Genomic DNA, 10,546 nt, shown 5'->3' with positions numbered 1-10,546 from the left:
TTGTCACTTTCAACATGTTGTCTAGAAATCTCCCTAGCCAGATTTATCAGTTCATTAGGCACCTAGTCTATTTTCCATGTACTGCAGGTGCCAGTTGTGGTTAATTATTCATCACTGTGTATCAAGAAATCTATTTTCCTCTAGTTTCCAGTAACAGCTTCTTTATTTTCCTTTAAGCCTTCCCAACAACCTCCTCGAGGCCCATTTAAGCATCTACTCATGATCCAGTCCCCAAAGCTAACCACACATGTTTTAGATTTTCACTTTATGTTTTAGATTATTTTGTTTAGTCTATTTTTTATTTCATTTTGTTTTATGACTTCGCCCCACCTCAAGGTACCACATTTCACTTCAATTACTGTTGCTGCCTTGGAACCATTCTTAAACAAAGGTCATACAACAACTATTGCACTGTGTTTATGCATACACTTCTGCTCTGCCCTCATATTCAAAGGAGACGCCGAACCCACCCAGTTTCTAAGGGGAGAGTGCATAGACCCTAAGATTCAATAGGAAAATTTCCAACAAATTTGGAACCATTGATTTAAACTTCCACAGATGATATTCATCAACTCATTACCATTTTTGAAAATGTGCAATATCGAAGAGAATGTGTGAAGCTAACTAAACTAACAGCCTGGAATTTTTTTTTCAGAAATCTTTTAGACCTAAAAAAGTATTGACTAACATTTTAAAATATATTTAGGAGTCTTTATTCTATGACTTGCTACTACTCTTTTCAGTATAAAAGAGTAATTGTCTTTAAAACTAGTTCTATACTGCCCATGACATATGTTTCCACTCTACTAATGAGCCTACAACATTTCCCATTACCTGTTAACTTAACTCTCAAGTCTTCAAACTTCACTTGTCTCTGCCTTGAATTTTGATTCTTGTTTTCTTTTTCACCTTAACACCAATACTCTATTCCAGAAATTTCATTCCTCCCTATGTGCCTTTATAATGTCTGAGTCCTCATTACCTTTCTATTTTGAAAGGAATCCAATCTATCATTCTTCTCAATCGGTTCAATTTTATGTTTGCTACAACAAGTAGTTAAATATCTAACTTTTCCCAGATAATTGTTTTGACCTACTGTCTCACAGGTCTCTTTCTTTGATCCTAAGTTTCCCAGAAAAGGAGTGTTTGCTAATCATATACCCTGTTAGCTAAATGAGAATGAGACACATATTTCTATATGCTTTGTGTTACTTATAATCTATTTCTAGATTAGTAGATTAATTCTATTTTCTTGAACATTTTGTACATTTGATTTTTTTCTCATTCATGGTGTTGAACTTTCTCAGATGCTTGCTAATCATTAATTATATGCTTTAGTTTTGTGACAGAATTCTCTTAATTGCATTTGGACCATCTGATCTTCCTTGTGGATTGTGATATTCTATTTGGGTTCTTAGCTTATTGCTGTCGTGATATATTTCAGTTGGTTGACCCTTTTAAAATTATGTTACTCAAATTCAGTGCCTCCAAGACTTTCTTTTTATTTTTATCATGGCTGAATGCTCATTAATTTCTTTTTACTATTCTTTTCCTGTACTTTTGTAGATTTGAGGTGGCAAACAGTGATTTCAATGTGTTTTTTGGTCTGCTATTTAGATAGTGAAATTGTCCACTGTATACTTTATCTTGTCTTCCACATAATTGACAGGTATCACATTTTTATCATCTTGACTTACATAGTAGCTAAAAGAATTATCTTAAATATGCTAGGTGTTAATTTAATATTTTTGAATGGCAATTAAATGCCTTGCTCCTGACTTGCAGTTTATTTCTGACACAATATTGAAAATATAGTTTAAAACTGCAATGAAACAACAGTATCCTCTAGGATATAGACTATAACAAAATATTCATAACCAGAGAAAAACTTGGGAATTAATATCACTTTCAAGAAAACCATAACTTAAATTCCATCTATGTTTATCAAGGCTTACAGTTCAGACTGGGGGTTATTTCTTCATTCAAAAAAAGATTTCTACACTGACTAATATTTTCAGTTATTGCTCTGGATGCTGAGTTTATATAAATAAGCAAAGAAAAAACTACCCAGCCATCAGTGGTTTATTTGTGTCAGGGTACTGAGGTGTTATGTGCCTGTTGTTTCAAGGAGGCAGGTATGGCTGGGACAGGAACGGCAGGGCAAGTAGCAGTTGTTGAGGGCAGAAAGGTAATGAGGAAAAGGTTGTATAGAAACCTTTGGACCATTGCAAAGATTTTGTTTCTTACTCTGAACTACGTGGGAAACCACTGGAAGGTTTTGCTAGTGGAGTGACATTGTCTTACTTATATTTTATCAGGATCACCCTGGTTGTTATGTAGTTGATAGCCTGCTATGTAGACCTTTGCCTGGGCAGAAGCCTGGAATCTAGTTAGAATGTCATTGTCATTGTGTAGGCAAGAAAGGAGGGTAGCTTCGTTTGTAGTAATAGTGACAACGGTGGTGAGAAGGGGTCAGATCCTGGGTTGTTAAGTGATATGCAAAAAATGAAGAACAGGTTTTGGAAAAAGATCAGTATGCATTTTTTAAATGTCCCAGAATCGATACAGTTTTATTAACTAAAACCACAGGAGTTAAAAAAAAAATAAAAAAGAGTGTTCTGAAATTCCTATAACCACAACAGGATTTGTCTCTCCCATTTTAGAAGACATTTTAATCTTCAAGCCTTTACTAACTTATTTCTAGAGGGACAAGTGCTTAACTGGTATTGCTCTCTAGTCCCTCTGGGCAGTGATGATCACCTTCACTCACTTTTAGCAGTCATTCTCAAACGTTTTGGTCTCAAGTCACTTTTACCACCCTAGAAAGTATTAAAGACTCTGAGTCTAACCGGGAGTCAGATATCACACCATACTTTAAATGGAGAAGTTTAATATAAATAATTATAATCAAGCTATTGCAGTAGAGTAACTATAAAGATAGGAAGGTAATGCTGAAAGGTACCTAGAGCAGAGGGTTAGTTCCCAACTCAGGACAAACTTCTAGGAGGAACTCTGAGCCCAAGGCTGGGGCTCAGACCTACTTGAAGAAAGTCTGGTGCAATCCAGGGGATGGTAGGAAACTTGCTGAGTGGCCTGGGAAGAGCATATCTAGAGTCACTGGGCAAGTGGAGGAGCCCTCTGAGGTGCAGGTGAACTGAAGCTAGTGTCTAAAGTCCCAGAGGCAGTCAGAGCCCTTCTGTGGGAACTGCTAAAGCCAGGAGCTGGACAGGCCTCCATCTGTACAAACCTAGTGCACTCTGTGACTGGACTGGGCTGTGTGGGGTAAAGGGTCTGCTCACTATATGCGCTAGACCTCTGGCATGTGCCTGGGCTGCAGATCACACAGTGTCTGGGGGTGATGGGACACCACAGTTGCCTACATTGAAAGCTACAAAAGGCACAATCTCCAGGATCCTGGGGACAAAGCCACCCTCAAAGCAGAAGGAAAACCTCTCCCACCTCTAATGTCACTTCAGTGCCCTTACTGACTGAAGTTAATTTTCTGCTGACAGGCAAAGGAAAAATTTACACAAGGCACAGCTCCATTTTTACAGAGCACGCAAGAAAGATAAATTCAGGGCTGAGAGGCAATAAATTGATAACCGGCACTGGTACTCACAGGGGCTTTTGTTTATGTGAGTTAAATCTAGAATAAATTAAAACTACAGAAATTTTAAAAATATTTTAATTTGTTTAAATTGGCCATAAAAATAGTGCGAAGAGTAATATTATTTTACATTTTGCAAATATATTAGATGTCTGCTTTAAAAGAAGACAATTTAATTCTTATATATGCTTCTATATTCACTCTATTGTGATATGTAGTTTTGGTTGCAGTATATTGAAAAGAATCAGATTCACCCTCATAAAGATAGGAAGTTGGAAAATGGAGGGATACTTTAATAGCCTTTCATATGATTGTGGGTCATCTTGGATACAACACCAAAATCTATAAAAGGTGGTTTCTTAAAGATTGGCACTACTGTGAAATCAGAAACCAAATCAATGACTCTTTCACACTCTATTGAACAATTATATGTTGATCAATCTTGAATTCCGAATGGATGCTATCAACACATAATTTTATAACAATGTTTTGGTAATTTGGAAAATATTGGCTCATTAATTTCTGCAGATATCTTAAATGTTGACACATTTTTATCCTATCTAATAAAAAGAGTAATATGCAAATTGACCATACCTCCCCTACACCCACAAGCCACGCCCACCAGCCAATCAGGAGTGAGTATGCAAATTAACCCAACCAAGATAGTTGTGGCCACAGAGGGAACAGGAGGCTTGAGTTGCACCCCTGGCGATGGAGGAAGCCAAATTTTCTGTCCACTCTGGCCTGCCTTGGCCTCCGCTCAAGACTACAAAGTTTCAATTATAGAAGATAAATAAATCCCAACAAAAATGGTGGCAGCCACTGAGCTGGAGAGAGCAGGAGGTTTGAGTTGCCCCTGGCGATGGAGGAAGCCAAGCTTTCCACCTGCCCTGGCCTACCTTGGCCTCTGCTCAAGGCTACAAAGTTTCAATTATAGAAGATAAAAAAAAATCCCAGATACCAGGGCCTCCGCTTGAGTCACCGGGGGCTGTGGCCAGCCTGCAAACCACCACAGGCCCCTCAGCCAGGCTGCCCCATGCCCCAAGGGAACCCCCACCTTGATCCGGGACACCCTTCAGGGCAAACCAACTGGCCCCCACCCATGCACCAGGCCTCTATCCTATATAATCCTATCTAATAAAAGAATAATATGCAAATTGACCGTCACTCCAACACACAAGATGACTGCCCCCATGTGGTCAAAGATGACTGCCCCATGTGGACACAAGATGGCCACCACAAGATGGCCAGCAGGGGAGGGCAGTTGGGAGGGACCAGGCCTGCAAGGGAGGGCAGTTGGGGGTGATCAAGCCTGCAGGAGAGGGCAGTTAGGGGTGACCAGGTTGGCAGAGGAGGGAAGTTGGGGGCAACCGGGCCTGCAGGGAAGGGCAGTTGTGGGGGGATCAGGCCTGCAAGGGAGGGCAGTTAGGGACAAACAGGCTGGCAGGGGAGCAGTTAGGCATCAATCAGGCTAGCAGGGGAGTGGTTAGGGAGTGATCAGGCTGGCAGGCAGAAGCGGTTAGGGGCAATCAGGAAGGCAGGCAGGCAAGCAGTTGGGAGCCAGCAGTCCTGGATTGTGAGAGGGATGTCCGACTGCCCATTTAGACCCGATCCTACCTGGATCAGGCCTAAATGGGCAGTCAGACATCCCTCGAGGAGTCCCAGACTGGAGAGGGTGCAGGTTGAACTGAGGGACACCCCCCCATGCACGAATTTCATGCACCGGGCCTCTAGTATGATATAAAAACAATCACTTTCAGTGATAGAGCCATTTATCTCATTAGAAAAGTGTTTAAATAAGGTGAAGTTGGCATGCTCACTGTGGCAGATAAACATTTTCCGAAGTTTTAATTTTTCAGTAAAAACTCTAATTTTATACTTGGTAACCTATCTGTCACTTGTCTATTTTTTGGAAAATATCTGACAAATAACCAAGTCAAGACATCCGTAAGTTTATCAGTTTGTCGTTATTTAAAAAACAACAACATGATGTTCCATAAAAAGAGCTTTTAGCTCAGCTCACAATGGAATCACACAAGGGCTTTTCCTTTAGGAAACCATCCTACTTCTGTATGCTGCAGAAGGACTTTATGCACACTTTCCATTTTGTCACACAGAAGATTAAAAATGTGTAGTTAAAGGTGGATATTTAATAGAATTAATACCCTTTACTAGGGACATTTATAAGTGAAAATTTCACTGTAAAACTGCAAACCTGTAGCAGTTAAAAATATAATTACCACTAGTATATGCTTTAATTCCTGCTAAGATATCAGCAATTTTACCCACTGTTGCTTTTTAACCAAATTTCTCTCTTTTTTTTTTGCACTCCCATAGTTCTTTCAATGTACTTCTTTTAGTGCATGTACTGTGCTCACTCTTGAACTACGACCAATTATGTTTCTATCTCTGGAATATGATTAAGCTCCCTGAAGTCAGGATTTATATTTGATTTTATTCCCTACTCCAACCCAACCGCCCAGTAATTTTCATAGAGTAGTAGTCTAATAAGTATTTTTGAATGAGTAAATTAACAGATATTTTTCTTTAAAAGGAGACAATATGTGTTATAATCTTGTTGATGAATATCCCCACTGTCTTTCTGTACTTAAGCTATATAAAATGTCAGATTGTAATATATGTGTACATTATAATTTACATTTATCAATATAATTACTTGCCTTACAGAAAAAACAACATGTGTGTATTTTCTTTTAATTATTGATTTGCTTATCTGCATCCCTTATGATAATGGAATTCCTTGCAGGCAAAGAATATGTTTTATTTTTCATTTTGAAAGCTCAGTGTCTAGCACAGTATCTTGTATGTATGAGCCATTTAAAAATCATTTGTTGGTGAATAAATTAATGAGTAATAAAAATGTTGTATAAAACCTTATTTTCACATACAAAAGAAAGGCAAAAAATGGTGCTGGAACAACTGGGCATTCATATGTCAAAAAAAAAAAAAAAATCTAGACATAGACCTTATATCCTTCACAAAAAATAACTCAAAATAGATCACATACCTAACTATAAAATGCAAAACTATGGAACTCTTAGAAGATAACATAGGAGAAAATCTAGATGACTTTGTGTTTGGTGATGACATGTTAGATATAACATCAAAGGCAAGATACATGAAAGAAATGATAGGTAGGCTAGACTTCATTAAATTTAAAAACTTATGCTCTGTGAAGGACACTATCAAGAGAATGAAAAGACAAGCCACAGATTGAGAGAAATTATTTGCAAGAGACATGTCTGGTTCAAGGTTATCCAAAGCACACAGAGAATTCCTAAAACTCAACAATAAGAAAACAAACAACCTGATTAAAACATGGGCGGAAGACCTTAACAGACACTTTACCAAAGAAGATGTACAGATGGAAAATAAGCATATGAAAATATGCTTCACATCATGTGTCATTGAAGAAATGTAAATGCAAATTAAAACAACAACCAAATACCACTACACATCTATTGGAATGACCAAAATCCAAAACACTGACACCACCAAATACTGGTGATGATGTGGAATAGAAACTCTCATTCACTGTGAGTGAGAGTGCAAAATGGTACAGTAAATTTGAAAGATGGTCAGGCGGTTTTTTGCAAAATTAAACATACTCTTACCATACAGTCCAGCAATTATGTGCCTTGGAATTTACCCAAAGGAGCTGAAAATGTATGTCCATATGAAAACCTGCATACAAATGTTTATATAAGCTTTATTAATAATTGCCAAAACTTGGAAGCAACCACAATGTTTTTCAGTAGGCAAATTGATAAACCGTGGTACATCTAGGCAATAGGATATTATTCACACTAAAAGAAATGAGCCATCAAGTCATGAAAAGAAATGGAGGAAACCTAAATATATATTACTAAGAGAAAGAAGCCAATCTGAAAAGTCTAAATACTGTATGATTTCAACTATATTACATTCTGGAAAAGGAAAAACTTTGAAAACAATAAAAAGACCAGTGGTTGCCTGAGGTTAAGGCAGAGAGAAGGACAAATAGAGCACAGAGGACATTAGAGCAGTAAATTACTCTTTTTTTTTTTTTTTTTTTTTTTTTTAATCCTCACCCAAGGATATTTTTCCATTGACTTTTAGGGAGAGTGGGAGAGAGAGGGGAAGACAGAGAGAAATATCAATATGAGAGAATCACATCAATTGGTTGCCTCCTGCATACCCCCAACCAGGCTGGGGAGGAGCCTACAACCAAGATACATGCCCTTGACCGGAATCGAACCTGGACCCTTCAGTCCACAGGCCGATGCTTTATCCACTTAGCCAAACTGGCTAGGACATAAATTACTCTTTATGATACTACTAGTGGCCTGGTGCACAAAATTTGTGCATGGAGGGGGGGGGTTCCCTCAGCCCAGCCTGCACCCTCTCCAATAGGGGACTCCTTGGGGGATGTCCGACTGCCGGTTTAGGCCTGATCCCACAGGATCGCAATCTGGGACTGCTGGCTCCTAACCACTCACCTGCCTGATCACTCAACTGCCTGATCGTCCCTAACTGTCTCTGCCTGCCTGCCTGATTGCCCCTAACCCCTCTGCCTGCCTGACTGATCACCCCTAACTGCCTCTGCCTGCCTGCCTTATCACCCCTAACTGCCCTCTCCTGCCTGCCTGATCTTGCCCCCAACTGCCTTCCCCTGCCGGCCTGATCTCACCCCCAATGGCCCTCCTCTGCCAGCCTGATCTTGCCCCCAACTGCCCTGCCCTGCAGGCCTGATCTCGACCCCAACTGCCCTCCTCTGCCGGCCAATTTGGTTCTGATTGGTCGGTTTCTATGCCAATCAGTGTCAAAAGCTCTGCCTCAGTTGACCCAGATTTGGTTCTTTTTCTTTGGACGGGGGGGAGGGTGGGCTGTTTATTAAGTGGTTATTACAGGGGTCGGACCACATAAGTGGTGTCAGCCCTGGGAATGTGACCTGTCAATGTTGATCACAAAGCCCCCAAGGCTGGTCCTGATAAGCCCCAAGGTCAGAAATGAAACTGAAAGGCCTCGGTCACATGCTTCTTCCAGGCGTTCAGGCTGGGCAGCAGGGAGGAGATGCCCATGATGTGCCAGGTCTCCCCATCAGACACCACTGAGGTCTGGTAGGACAGCAGCTGCATGCCTGCCTCTTCCAGGAGCCCAATCATGGTAGGCAGCATGGCAGGGTTGGACTGCTGAGCCCAGAACAGGAGCAGGGGCAGACCCCTGCAGAGAGGCACTTCTGGTCTGAAGGCAGCTCTGTTGAGTGCCTGCAGCACAGGTGTGGTGCCCTGGACAAAGCCCTCAGCCTGGTAGGGGGCACCTGCCAGGGCCACACACAGGAGGCCTTCCCCGCATCTTTGCTCTCCTGGCACAGTGGGGTTATGGGAGGTGATTACATTGAGGCCGGCCTCCTTCACCAGCAGCTTGGCATTCACCAAGTTCACATCTGCATGATTAGAAGCGTCTTTGAGGAGGCCGACAGTGACTGCGGGGGCTCAGGCAGTTCCCAGCATTCTTCAGGGATAAGCCTTGCATTACCACCTGGGTGGTCCCTTTGGGGGACCCTGCCCAGGCTCGCATCAGAGTCCCCAGAGCTTCTGCCAGACTGATCCAAGGTTTGGTGTGCGGAGAGAAGGCGCCGGTAAGGGCTTGGGCATTCACGACCCCCGCAAGGGCTCTCCCCTTCACCATGTCCACAAACTGGACAGTGATCTCCTCCCCACAGCGGCTCTGGGCCTCCTTGGTGCTGGCGCCCAAGTGGGGGCAGCTGATGACATTCTCGTGGTCCACCAAGGCGCGGTCCAGAGGTGGATCCTCCGTGAACATGTCCAGCACTGTGCCCACGCACTGCCCCGACTGCAGGGCCGGGAGCAGGGCGCCCTCCTCCACAATCCTTCCATGGGCGCAGTTCACCACGCGCACGCCCTTCTTGTACAGGGTGAAGGTGCTGTCGTTCAGCAGGCCTGTCATGGAGGGCAGGAGAGGGGTGTGCACAGTGATGAAATCACAGAGGGGCCACATCGCCTCCAGGGGCAGCTGCTGAATGCCGAAGGAGGCAGAGACCTCTGATGAGATGATGGGGTCATACCCTACAGTTTTCATCCCGAAGGACTGCATCCAGACGGCCACCTCTCTCCTGATCCTTCCCAGGCCGAGAATTCCCAGGGTCTTTCCATTCAACTCGGTTCCCATGAACTTCTTTCGGTCCCATTTGCCATCCTTCATGGAAGCCTTTGCCTGGGGTATCTGCCTGGCCAGACACATGATCATCCCACAGGTGAGCTCCGCAGCACTAAGATTGTTCCCATTGGGAGCGTTCATGACCAGGATGCCCTTCCTCGTGGCGGCCTCCAGATCCACATTGTCCATGCCAGTGCTGGCCTTGCCCACCACCTGGAGCTTCTCTGCTGCGTTGATGATCCCGTGGTCACCTTGGTGGCCAAGTGGACGATAAGGCTTTGCAGTCCTGCAGCTCGGCTATCAGCTCCTCTTTGCTCAGGTTCTGCTTCTCCACCACCTGCAGCCCTTCATCTTGCAGGATCTTCCAGCAGCAAGGGTCCAGGCTGTCACTGATGAGCACTTTCTGTAGATTTGCGAAGGTCATTGCTGGAGCCAGCCTTGGGATCGACCACGCTAGCCCCAGATTTGGTTCTGATTGGTCAGTTTCTATGCCAGTCAGCATCTCTGGGCCTATCAACAGGGCCTGATCAGCAGCCCCCCGTGGAGAGAAATGGAGGCAGGGCTGCTGACCAGACTGGGAGAGAAAGAGAGAGGCAAGTGCTGGTCAAAAGCTGCCATGGCAACCTAGCACTAACTTCCAGTCTGGTCTAGCTTTGGTAGTAACGGTGTTACACCCTGGCTCTTTATTATAGAGATAATGTTGGATATATGTCATTATAAATTTTTTCAGTCCCATAGATTGTATAACATGAAGAGTGA

At 42.9% G+C, this 10,546-nt stretch overlaps 1 pseudogene across 1 annotated transcript; it reads right to left on the bottom strand.

Annotated features, from left to right (window-relative positions):
* Positions 1-8,610: 8,610 nt before the first annotated feature.
* On the bottom strand, positions 8,611-10,211 carry LOC308248927 (D-3-phosphoglycerate dehydrogenase-like; annotated as a pseudogene). The gene has a single exon. The product of its transcript is annotated as a D-3-phosphoglycerate dehydrogenase-like (transcript).
* Positions 10,212-10,546: the final 335 nt, after the last annotated feature.

Source organism: Plecotus auritus, assembly GCF_963455305.1.
Source record: "Plecotus auritus genome assembly, chromosome: 5".
In the NCBI taxonomy this organism is placed as follows: domain Eukaryota; kingdom Metazoa; phylum Chordata; class Mammalia; order Chiroptera; family Vespertilionidae; genus Plecotus; species Plecotus auritus.
The sequence above is the reverse complement of the archived record's forward strand: the minus strand, read 5'-3'. Positions and strand labels throughout refer to the sequence as shown.